At 43.7% G+C, this 12,814-nt stretch overlaps 1 protein-coding gene across 1 annotated transcript in view; it reads left to right on the top strand.

The window, feature by feature from the left end:
- Nucleotides 1-9,283: 9,283 nt before the first annotated feature.
- The window catches only part of CNGA3 (cyclic nucleotide gated channel subunit alpha 3), a 63,485-nt gene continuing 59,954 nt past the window's right edge, over nt 9,284-12,814 (top strand). The window contains exons 1-2 of the mRNA XM_044984155.1: nt 9,284-9,356; nt 12,418-12,427. The gene's annotated coding sequence lies outside the window, so the exon portion shown is untranslated. The remainder of the gene's footprint in view (nt 9,357-12,417; nt 12,428-12,814) is intronic.

Here is a 12,814-nt window from a genome sequence, read left to right as displayed (position 1 = left end):
GGCCACAGGGTAGATGCCTTTCTCTGTCCTTAGTGGAATGTGTCTGGAAGAATCTCAGCAGAACCCACCAGTAAAAACTCCCTGTGGACTACAGTAGGAGGAATTCATTGTGCAGTCACATTGCCCTTACCACCATGCTGACATGGCTTACAAAAGCCAAAGTGAACTCAAGGGAGACAGCATAGGAGCCCTATTCCCAGCTCTGCCACCCATCTGCTGTGTGGTCCTGGGCAAGTCACTTCACCTCCATTTCCCCATGTGTAAGAGGGGATAATAAAACCTACCTACTATTGTAATGTGCTGTGAGATGTACAGATGAGAAGTGTTATCAGAAGATATGTCAGGAATTAGGGCTTGCAGTTGAACCGGGACCAGCTAGCTCCACCTCCCTAGTGAGCAACAGAGGGCTCACAGCTGAATCACTTGCCTGGCCAGACCACCCGATAGGATGGAGGAACCAGCAGGTGGGCTCTTAAACCCAGCAGGTGATGCTGAGGGTTGCTCAATGCTGATTTCTGCAGCTGCAGCTGTGATTGCTCCTGTGCCTGCCCTGCTCAGTTTCTAGCTCTGTTCACACTCTGATCTGTGATCGCTTCTTCTTATTTGCTGTCTTGAAAAGATTCCAAAAGGCTTGATTGTGATATCTATTTGAAAATGGGACTTTGAAATTTTAAAAAGCACCTTTAGAGGTTTTTAGAAGTAAAGTTTAAAAATTATGCAACCATTTTTCCCCTTCCCACTCCCTCTCAGCCCTCCAGCCATCCATTCCTCAACTAGGTGCTGTGTGTTCTTCATGCAGAAACAAGCACAGATTTTGCATTCTTAAATACCAACAACTAAGTTGCATAAAACTAATAAGTAAAATATTACAATTTCTGTCAGCCTTTAGGCAAAAATGAGATTTTCTTTCACCAGTCAACTAGATCTCCATTTCATTTGACATCTCACCTGAAAATCTATCTTAACTCTGTAACTGTCTTATTTGATCCCTCAAAATTTGTAGGGTAATTTTATGGTATTTTTTTCCTGAATAAAAAAGAATTAAATTTTTCTGCTGTGTAGTGGCTGAAGCTTTTCCTGTATTATTGTGAGACAGTACCAAAAATACTACTACTTTAAAAAAAAAAAAAAGCATTGCTGAAACTTTCCCTGAAAAAAAGCCCCAAAACCATGGTGATGCATTAAAGAAATCCACATTTTGGTTCTTGTATCAGTAATGACCAGAGTATTTTTGTTAATTTTTTTTAAATGGCACACTTTTTTTGTTTAATATTTTGCACCTTTCCACCCTGAGAGCCTCCCATATCCCTTCCCGCTTCTCTGGGCTCTTTCCCAGGCTTTTTCTTAACAGCTCCCTTTTTCTCCATCCCCAACAAAGACTTCATTCTTTGTGCCACCCTCATACTCACAAAAGCCTCCTAATCAATATTCTTCAAGCTCCTTTCCTGCCTTTCCTTTCAAAAACTCACCCCCCTCCCTCACTTATTCTATGAACTATTCTTTGTACAATAACCATGCACCACTTAGTGGTTGCTCTCCATTAAATTGTATGCTGCTATGTCTCCTCACGTTGTAAACTCCTTGAAGCAGAAACTTCTTATTTGCTTTGCTGTACACTGCTCTGCAAACTGGTGGTGCTATAGAAATAATATGATAATACATCTGAGCGCTCACTTGAAAGTTCCCGATCTATGACTACACGAGGTTATTCTTATGCAAATATCTCTTTTTGTGTTGGCAGTATGTCAGCAATAGCACTACACAGCATTAGATGCTTAAAATGCATTTTCTGAAAACGTAGCCTAGTGGCTTGTATTGTTTGACTTTACTTTTAAAAGGAATGACTTCAAGAGTTACTAAAAGATTTTAAATTATACCTTGTAGGCCCAATCCTGTGCCCACTCAAATCAATAGGATATTTTCCATTGACTTCAATGGCAACAGGATTGAGCTGCTGTTCATTTGCTATTTTTTTGCAAAGCTTTGTAAACTCATATTTTCTTTTGAAATTACACAGTATTTCCATATGCCTTTTGTAAACTGCATATTGTCCTGCTCCCCAAGGGTTTAATCTTGTGAAAAGCCAAGTACTTTTAGCTCCCATTGCAGCTGAGGGCGTTAAACACCTCATAGGATCAGGCTGTAGTGGAGCTGTGCAAAAACTCTGTCCTTTAGGTTCCTGGTAATCTTTTTGCTTTGCATTTCTGTGTTTGAACAAACCCACAATCTCAACACAAAATTCAGTGGAACCCACTAAATGACACTTGGCAGGGGCGGCTCTAGGCACCAGCAAAACAAGCTGGTGCCTAGGGCGGCAAAATGTAGGGGGCGTCCCCTGCCGCCGGGGAGGGCGGGAGGCTGGGCCGGCGGACCTGCCGCAGTCATGCCTGCGGGAGGTCCACCGGAGCCCCGGGACGACTGGACCTGCCGCAGGCATGACTGCGGAGGGGGCGCTCGTCCCGCGGCTCGGCTGGACCTCCCGCAGGCATGACTGCGGCGGGTCCCGTCTTCCCGCGGCTCCGGTTGAGCTCCCGCAGGCATGACTGCGGCAGGTCAACCGGAGCCGCGGGACCACGGCACCCACCGCAGTCATGCCTGCGGGAGCTTAACCGGAGCCGCGGGAAGAGGGGACCCGCCGCAGGACCGGGGAAGGGCGGCGCAGCGCACCGCGCTGCTTGGGGCAGCCTGATTTCTAGAGCCGCCCCTGACACTTGGCTTCCAAACTATAATGCTGCTGTCCAGCGTTCATTGAAAGGAGTGTGAATGTTGGCCGCCCTTTAGGAAAATCTGGCCAGGTTTTAGACTTGATAATGCAAGCAGATGAGCTTCCTTGGCTTTGGATTTTAGTTCAATTATTTTAGAGGGCTGTGCATGCTCATGGTAAGCAACCTAACTCGGGCAATCAGAAGAAAAAGGTCAAAGCACCAGTGCAAACATTGAAAAGAACTGCAACCATTAACATGATACATTCTCCTGCCATACATCTTGTTTGTTTTGTAGCCATAGCAGATCTGCCAGAGCAATTTGCATGATTTAAATGTTCCTTACTGCAGATGTGTGTGGGCAAATCCCCAGCTGGTGTAAATCAGCATAGCCTTGTTGATTTCTCTGGAGCTACATCAGTTTAAACCAGGTGAGGATTTGGAAATCAGTGTAATAAACAAAAAGGCCTTCATAAAAGGGTAAACTATTACTTCTTGGACATATTGCAGATTATTTCTTTAATCACCTAAAAGATATACGGGAAGACTTTAAAGGCACAAATTACAGGTAAGCACCTAACTCCCATTGAAAGTTGATGGTAGTTAAATACCTAACTTCCATTTGTGTCCTTGAAATTTTTCCCTATAGAGCCCGATTCTGCTATCACATTGTTTTTACACTGTGTAACACTACTGATTTCAATGGCATTACTTGTGATTCACACCAATGCCAGTGGGAGAAGGAGCAGTTCACTGTACACAGATGTCTGACATTAAAAATTGATCCTAAAACCCATCTGGTGTGGAAGCACACTTTCTCAGTTTAGATTTGATGTCCATTTCCCACCTGCGGCCTGATCAGTGCCCAATAAAATTCATGTGAGCTGTTGGAGGAAGTCCTATTTTGTAACATTCAGTTCAATGGGCACTGAATTTTCTTCTTCTTTATCACAGAAGAATTGTACAATCAAACCAACCCCATACTGAATCAATGGACCAAATTCATCTCCAGTAAGTCATTTAAGATTTTATTGGAGATTAATTTAGCTTTAAGAAGTTTATCTATTTTCTCCTCAGAGATAGCTACATGAACAAGTCACATCACATGTTTCAAGAAGGCTCAAATATAATTCTTGGTATCCTTGTACAATTCACTGAAATAAAATCTTTTCTTTGGTGAGGTATTTACGGAGAGAAAATGTATTTGAGTTGGAGTAATTCTTTGTCTTTTCAGCAAGTCATGGAAGCATACTGTTCAATGTGTTACTCCTTTTAGTTTCGAATTAATCTTTTCAGACAAGTTGTTGCTATAGTTGCAATTGTTTCTCCTTGAATCAATCAAATTTGAAAGCATATTTTCACTATTCTTCCATAAAACACTGGAGTAGATCAGTAATTACCTCTCACTGCTAACTATATTTTATAGAGTATAATGAAGCAACCTGGATTCAGGAAATAAGTAGTGCCCTCTGATTGGCTGTCATTAAACATCATACCAAGATTGTATGGAAAGAGAACTCAATGCCAAATTGCAATTTACCAACCTCAGCCATCTTGGCTGTAGCCATCATAATGAAATTATGATTTTATATGCACAGTATATTGGCAAAAGTGTTTTATTTCACATTTTCACTCAAAAATACAATGCTGATTTTGCTCAATTAAAAATAAAATGACCACAGGACAGAGATAAAGCTTTGAAAATTTCAACCTAGAGGGTGACTGTGAAACACCCGAACATCTGTAAATAGAAGGTTATAATGGAAACTGTTTTGGAAACTTAACTATCATGGTCATTACCCAAGTGCCAATGTATTGCAGTTTATTATCATTGGTGTTATGAAGTTCCAATAGCATATCCTCCCATCAGCAAGTTAGCAGCTAGGGTGACCAGACATCCCAATATTAGGGGCTTTGTCTTACATATGCCCTTCCCCCGCAAAAAGTGCCCCGATTTTTCACACTTGCTATCTGGTCACCCTATTAGCAACAGAACTGATACAAATGTCTCTCTGGGAATCAGGGTTATATAGTAAAATGTGGGCCTCTCCTTTGTGATTATGAGCACGTCACTTGTATGACTCTGATTTGCAGCCATGCCTCCTCATCCTGTGATTGTATCGGTTCTTCCTGTGCCAGGCCAGGATTTGGAAGCACCAAGGAGTGGGAGTGGGATTCAGTAGGTGGCACTCTTCCTTTTAAGTCAGTAACCAGCCTGGAATTGGGAGGTGCTTTGCTGCTGGAGCAGCTGCCTTTCAGCTGAGCTGTAAAACCAAGTACTGGACAATTTGTGGTCCTCAGTCCCATAACACTTTTCATAAGCATGGGGATTAACCTCTATTTTCTGGCCAAATTCCAACTTGGATATTAACACTTTACCTCCCTGCAGTTTCAGTTGGATCTAATTTTCTTTACTAAATTATTGTGTAATTTGTGTTTTCTGTGTGGTATTATATAGCTCCCTCTTGTCTCGCTGAAGTTGGCCTGGTTTCAGTTGTTGGTGAAGTGCTGACTGTATTATCCTTTGCCTTTCCTCCTTTGGAGTAATGTTTGTACAGCACTGTCAGATCATTGAAGAAAAAGTGAGGCAGATGGACCAAGTATTAAGATTATTATTAGGGTAAAGGCTAAAGTGGAATCCTAAAACTTGTCCTTGAACCCAGGTGCTCCAATTAGTAACTTTAAGACTTGCTATTTGGGTCTATAAGTCACCACTGAAGTCAAATGTAAATCACGTGATTGAAATTAGAAGAAGAAGCCATGTTTCAGTTCTGGGGCATATCTGGGCTTACAAGCATTTTTTGTATGGCTTTACTGCAGCAGCAAATAGATCAATTCCAACATCATCATCTTTTAACTAGTTAATTGTTCAGACCTCTAACAGGGGACATTTCTCTTGCTCACAGATCTATGCTGCAGAGCCCAGGTTAAATAAATAAATATATGGAGATATACCAATCTCCTAGAACTGGAAGGGACCTTGAAAGGTCATTGAGTCCAGCCCCCTGCCTTCACTAGCAGGACCAAGTACTGATTTTGCCCCAGATCTCTAAGTGGACCCCTCAAAGATTGAACTCACAACCCTGGGGTTAGGAGGCCAATGCTCAAACCACATTGCTTGGAAGGACAGCAACTGGCCCAGGTGGGGTAAGTAATGGAGGTGGGCTGTGTGTGTTGGGGGCACTCCCTTTCTGAGGTGTTGAGAATTTCGATTAGGTAAAAGTATCCAAAAGAATTTAGGCCCACAGAAGTGCAATAGGATATATCATTATTTCTTATTTGTATTACTGTAGTGCGTAGGAGCCTCATTCCTGGCCCAGGGCCCCATTGTCCTAGGTGCTGTATGAACACTGAACAAAAAGACAGCTCCTGCCTCAACGTTTGCAAAGTAAGAATAAGATTGTCTTAAGAGACAACAGATGGATAGAGACAGAGTAATGGGATAGGATTGGGCCCTTATTCCTAAACGACTAAAACAGTCTTTGATAAGTGTCATATTTTGGAATGCGGTCCAGACCAGTAAGGGGCTGTCACCACCTCCTCAGTAATACTTTATATGCTCTGCTGCTGTGGCTCACAGCTGAGACACCAACAGCCAGCAGACAAGCGTGCAGTTCCATGAGTATCTGTGCTCTGCAGCCTGGTTCAGCTCTCTGACCCCAGCAGCCTGCCTACAACACAACAGCCCCACCCTGGTTTTCCCCAGCCTTAGTAATTGCTTGCTGGGTGATCCTAACACACTCCCAGTCCTGAATTTCCCCAAAACTGTCTGTCCTGATGTGTCCAGCCCTCTTCTGGTCCACTCAGAGAAATAATAAGGTTTGTTTGCTCCTTTAAAGAGACAATACCCAGCAGCTTGCCACGTTAACTGGAGTTAACAATTACTTCAGTTCAAACACAGCACTGGGTTGGTTTAGATTAAAATAAAATGAGTTTATCAACAACAGGACATAAGTGATGCAAACTAAAAGAAATAAAGGTAAAGATGGTTAAAAGTAAATAAAAGTGAAAACACACATCTAAAAGTCTAAAACTTGTCTAGCAAGGCACAGTCTTTTTGTCTAAGATGGTTTTGCTCACCAATTACTTTGGCCGGCATTGCTGACTGTCCCTCAGTGAGCACATTCCACAGAAGTACGAGGGATGCTGGTTTCCCTTGTCGTCTTAGGTGTTCCTTATTTTCTCAAAGAATTGTCTTTGTTCTCAAACTTAGTAAGCCCCCCCCCCATCATGGGATTCAGTCTCTTATGTGTCTCTGGGGTACAGGAGCCATGTTGATTCTCTGTCACTCAAGTTCAGGTGCAAGAGAACCCCCACTGGTTTGTTTGATAGCTTTATATATGGCTAATGTGTAAATTGAGGTAAATGCACATTCCTTTATCTAGGACAGACCTGCTTTTCACCTTTACCTAAGCTAGGCTATCTTCTTACAATTAGTCTGTTTCTTTCGATCTGTTGTCTCTTAAGATAGTCTTATACTTAGATTGCAAGCTTTATGAGGCAGGGACTGTCCTTTTGTTCTGTGTTCATGCAGCGCCTAGGACAGCAGAGTGGGGACTATCCAGCTTATTTCACTGAATGCAGCATGTACGGTTACCCGCCTTGTGAGTAAGTGGCATGTGTGGATGCAGTACAAGCAGTTCATGGCCTTCAGAGACGTGGTACTTGCTCTTGATACTGGAGTGGCTGAACTGGAGAATCTAAAGGAGACTGTGAGGTACTGAGATGAGACTTTTAGGGACACAATAGAATGGTCCCACCCCTAGTCTGACAGCTTGTATACTGTTAAGTCTTCGGGAAGGAGAACAGCAAGCTGAAGGGGAGGGAAACAGTCACATAGTTGGGACCCCCCTTCCAGTTCATGTCATGATATCCTCTTGCATGGAGGCTATCCCTTCTGGGGAGGGAATCCCAGTCATGGGTAAGAGGCAGGTAATAGTAATGTGGGATTGGATTATTAGAAATATAGATAATTGGGTTTGTGATGACTGTGAGAACAGCACGGTAAATACCCATGACCTTTGTACCTTGCAGGATCTCACAAGAGAGCTAGACAGACTTACGTGCAGTGCTGGAGAGGAACTGATGGTTGTGGTACATGTAGGTACCAGTGACATAGGGAAAGGTAGGATAGAGGTCCTGGAGGCCAAATTAGGGTTGCTAGGAAAGAGATTAAAGTCCAGGATCCCCATGGTACTATTCTCTGAAATGCTTCCAGTTCCGTGCACTGAGCTAGAAAGACAGACAGACTTGAAAGATCTTGATGCATAGATGAGACCATGGTGTAGGGAGGAGGGTTTAGGGTTATTGGGAACAGGGGAACCTTTGGGGAAAGGAGGAGCCTAGACAGGAAGGATGGGCTCCACCTAAACCAAAATAGAACCAAACTGCTGGGATGTAAAATTAAAAAGGTTGCAGAGGGTTTGTTAAACTAAGGGCTGGGGGAAAGCTAACTGATACGGAGGAGCACACTGTTCAGGAGACATCTTTTAGGGATGAAATTATTAAAGGGGCAGCTCTATATCCTGATAAAGAGTGTAGGAGAGAAGTTGGTAAAGTTCAGTGCTCTGATTCTGAAATGATTAGGGGCATGGAACAGCTTCCATATGAGGAGACTGGGACTGTTCAGCTTGGGAAAAAGAGATGACTAAGGGGGATAAGATAGAGATCAATAAAATCATGAATGGTATGGAGAAAGTGAATAAGGAAGTGCTATTTAACCCTTCATGTAACAAAAGAAACAGAGGGTTAAATTAATAGGCTGCAGGTTTAAAACAAACAAAAGGAAGTATTTCTTCACACGCCACACAGTCAACCTGTAGAACTTGTTGCCATGGGATGTTGTGAAGGTCAAAACTACAACTGGATTAAAAAAGAATTAGATAAGTTCCTGGAGGATAGGTCCATCAATGGCTATTAGCCAAGATGGTTAAGAATGCAACCCTATGCTCATGGTGTCCCTAAGCCTCTGACTGCCCAAAGCTGGAACTGGATGACAAGGGATGGATCATTCAATAATTGCCCTGTTCTGTTCATTTCCTCTGAAGCACCTGACATTGGCCACTGTCGAAAGAATGAATATTAGGCTAGATGGACCATTGGTATGACCCAATATGACCATTCTTATGTTCTTATAGAAGAGTAGCCCTTTCTGTTCATGGCAAGGTGGTCTGGTGCCAAAATAGGGATGTGCGTGCCATCTCTCACCCCAGAGCAGTTTGGGAACCCCGTTACTGCAAATCCATCCACTAGTCCTGCACATTACTTAGAGTCACAGTCCTGCATAGCAGGAAATGACTAATGGACCTGCACACTTGCATGATAATGGTCCTTCTGTGGATTTTCCAACTCCAAAATGATTTCCTACTGATTGGTACCAATCCATTGTCGCAAATTTCTGGAGTATGATTCTCCACTGTCAGTGCAGCTCTCATTCTGTTGTCCAGGCACTGGAAGGCTGGGATGAGCGCCGCACACATATCCAGGAATGTGGCATTTTGCATCTGAAAGTTCTGCAGCCACTGCTTGTCATCCCATGCCTGCATTATGATGCAATCCCATCAGGCAGTGCTAGTTTCTTAGGCCCAGAAGTGGGACTCCACCTTTTGTAGCTGCTCCATGAACACCACCAACAAACTTGAATGGTTTTTCACTATATCCTTTTTTTTAAACTGTCCTCAAAGAAACCATCATGTCCCCCATTGCTGCAGTACTTCCCGCGGGTCTGCAAATACAGAAGAACTGTGCATCCTGTATTTGTCCCCCGGCCCCGCCCCAACTCTGCCCCTTCCCCGCCCCATTCCAACCCCTTCCCCAAATCCCCAGCCCCACCTCCTCCCCCGGGTACACGGCATTTCCCCTCCTACCCATCCCTCCCAGGCTTGCACAATTAGTTCCTTGTGTGAGTAAGGGCTGCAAGATCAGGCTGAGAATTTGGGTTAGAAATGTAACTTGGCATGTGGATATATTTTTAGTGACTTATTATTATTGGCCCAGATTTTCAAAGGGCTAGTAATTTTGGATGTCTCCATTCTTGGGTACCCAAACTGAGGTACCTTTTAAAATGGTGGTTGTTCAGAACTCTGAAAATATTGCCCCTTTAAAGTGTCTTAAGCAGGGCAGCCAAGAATGTGGACAAGCGAGATCCAGTGGACATAGTGTACTTCGATTTCCAGAAAGCCTTTGACAAGGTCCCTCTCCAAAGACTCTTGTGTAAATTAAGTTGTCATGGGATAAGAGGGAAGATCCTTTCATGGACTGAGAACTGGTTAAAAGACAGGGAACAAAGGGTAGGAATAAATGGTAAATTTTCAGAATGGAGATGAGTAATTAGTGGTGTTCCCCAAGGGTCAGTTCTAGAACCAATCCTATTCAATTTATTCATAAATGATCTGGAGAAAGGGGTAGAAAGTGAGGTGGCAAAGTTTGCAGATGATACTAAACTGCTCAAGATAGTTAAGATCAAAGCAAACTGTGAAGAACTTCAAAAAGATCTCACAAAATTAAGTGATTGGGCAACAAAATGGCAAATTAAATTTAATGTGGATAAATGTAAAGTAATGCACATTGGGAAAAACAACCCCAACTATACATACAATATGATGGGGACTAATTTAGCTACAGTGAATCAGGAAAAAGATCTTGGAGTCATCGTGGAAAGTTCTCTGAAGACATCCACACAGTGTGCAGCGGCAGTCAAAAAAGCAAACAGGATGTTAGGAATCATTAAAAAAGGGATAGAGAATAAGACGGAGAAAATCTTATTGCCCTTATATAAATCCATGGTACACCCACATCTTGAATACTGCGTACATCTCCTCCTCCTCTCAAAAAAGATATACTGGCATTAGAAAAGGTTCAGAGAAGGGCAACTAAAATGATTAGGGGTTTGGAACGGGTCCCATGTGAGGAGAGATTAAAGAGGCTAGGACTTTTCAGCTTGGAAAAGAGGAGACTAAGGGGGGATATGATAGAGGTATATTAAAAAATGAGTGATGTGGAGAAAGTGAATAAGGAAAAGTTATTTCCTTGTTCCAATAATATAAGAACTAGGGGCCACCAAATGAAATTAATGGACAGCAGGTTTAAAACAAATAAAAAGAAGTTCTTCTTCACACAGCTCAGAGTCAGCTTATGGAACTCAGGGTTTAAAAGAGAACTAGATAAATTCATGGAGGTTAAATCCATTAATGGCTATTAGCCAGGATGGGTAAGGAATGGTGAATCTCTGCCACGGCTGGGATTTAAAGGGCTCAGGGCTCCCCGCGGCTGCAGGCAGCCCAGAGCCCTTTGAATCCCGGCTGCCACTCCCGCAGCCAGGCTGGGGCTGGGATTTAAAGGGCTCAGAGCTCCCTGCGGCTGCAGGCAGCCCAGAGCCCTTTGAATCACAGCTGCGGCTCCGGCAGCTGGCTGGGGCCAGGATTTAAAGGGCTCTAGCTCCCCTCAGCGGCAGGAGCTCTGGGCCCTTTAAATCCCTGCCCCAGCCCCGCAAAGCTCCTGGTTCCTCCGGCCGCCGGAGCCCTGGGCCCTTTAATTTGCCCCTGAGGGCTCCCAGCTACCTCTTCAGCTGGGAGCCCCTGGTTGATTTAAAATAAAGTATCACCTCTCCACCCCCAACCTTCCTTTTTCGCCCATAGCTGTTTTGGTGGGGCGGCGCTGGGGAAGGAGGGTTTGTTTCCGCAGGGCTGGGCGGCCCTGGGGCGGGGGGCCGGGAGGTGCTGGGAGGGTGTTTCCGCGGGGCTGGGGGGTTTCGGCCCTCAGCTGTTTTCTTTGGAGTAATGTGGCCTTCGCCACTTTACGAGTTGTGCAGGCCTGTTGTAGAGTCTAGGATCAGGGCCTCATTATATTAGGTGCTGTACAGACAAATAAAAAAGAAGACAGTCCCTGCCCCAAAGAGCCTACAATCTCATATCAGAAAGAATGCAACAGGTAGATGAAACAAGCAAATGGGTGTAGGTAGGAGGACAAGGTAATGAAAGAACAGAGTTTAGCAGAAAACAAGAAGTCTCAAAATACTTATTCTATGCTTTACAGTATTTTTTTTAACCACTTCATTTTAACTAGGCGTTCATATTTAATTCTCTTTTTCTTTTTTTGGTCCAGAGAGCACAAGCAGAGCAGACTTAGTATTAATCCCCTGAAGATATTGCTCTGTTCCTATAGGCATGGACATTTCACTCTGAATCTGTATGGTTATATCAGCAAAGTAACACACAATTCCCTCAGAATGAGGGACTCTCATGAACCACTGAGACAGAGAACAATGTCCAGATTAACCACCTGAAACAAATGTGCTAGCTGAGATTTTAAGAAGGTTTTGGTTGAGGTAAAGAAATCTTTTTGCCTCCCACACAAGCACAATATAAAATCTTTTAAAATCTTCGACAACCTAGCCGGTGACTGAAGACTCCGCAAATGCTCTGGGCTCCCTCCCTCTACGCCTAGGAGGGCGAGCTTGTGCCCTTGCCGACAATCAAAGCTGGTTGTGATGGGAACTAGGCCGAGGGGAAGCCCTGAAGGAGGAGGTAGGAGCAGCATGGGATGGGCAGCCCTAGCGGGACAGAATGCAGCAGAGATGCTGCCTGGACCTTTTCCACCAGAGTTATGTTGGTAGGAATGCAATGAAATGTGTGGTCACATCAGGACCAGTAAAACTGCTCAGGAAAGGTAATAAAAAGCCTTCATTTAAAAAAAAATCTTTGACAGAGCTGGTCAGACTATACAAGGTACTTCTACGGGCACTCCAGCCATCTGCCTGCTCACTTCACCTGCTGCAGATTCTGCATGAACCAAGATGTTGAAGATTAAAGGCCAAAGATCTTTATAAAATCCAACCAATCCATTAATAGTGTCTGTCAGAGAAATCATAATCTCCTTCAGAACCCTCTTGAAACACTTGTGATCCATTAACCTCTTAATGTGGACTATCCAAACAGTAAGAATAGGTGCAACCCAACCTCAAACCACAGGAGGCAATGGTCATTTAATGACATGGGCAGAATTTACTCTTGCCCACCTCTGATCTAAGTTCAAACAACCATCCTTGATCCAGTTTTGGGTTGGGCAATTTCCTTTATTACAAGTAGGATGCAAACAAAACAGCCATGGTACTT

The sequence above is a fragment of the Mauremys mutica genome, chromosome 1 (genome assembly GCF_020497125.1).
Source record: "Mauremys mutica isolate MM-2020 ecotype Southern chromosome 1, ASM2049712v1, whole genome shotgun sequence".
NCBI lineage: Eukaryota > Metazoa > Chordata > Testudines > Geoemydidae > Mauremys > Mauremys mutica.
The sequence above is the reverse complement of the archived record's forward strand: the minus strand, read 5'-3'. Positions and strand labels throughout refer to the sequence as shown.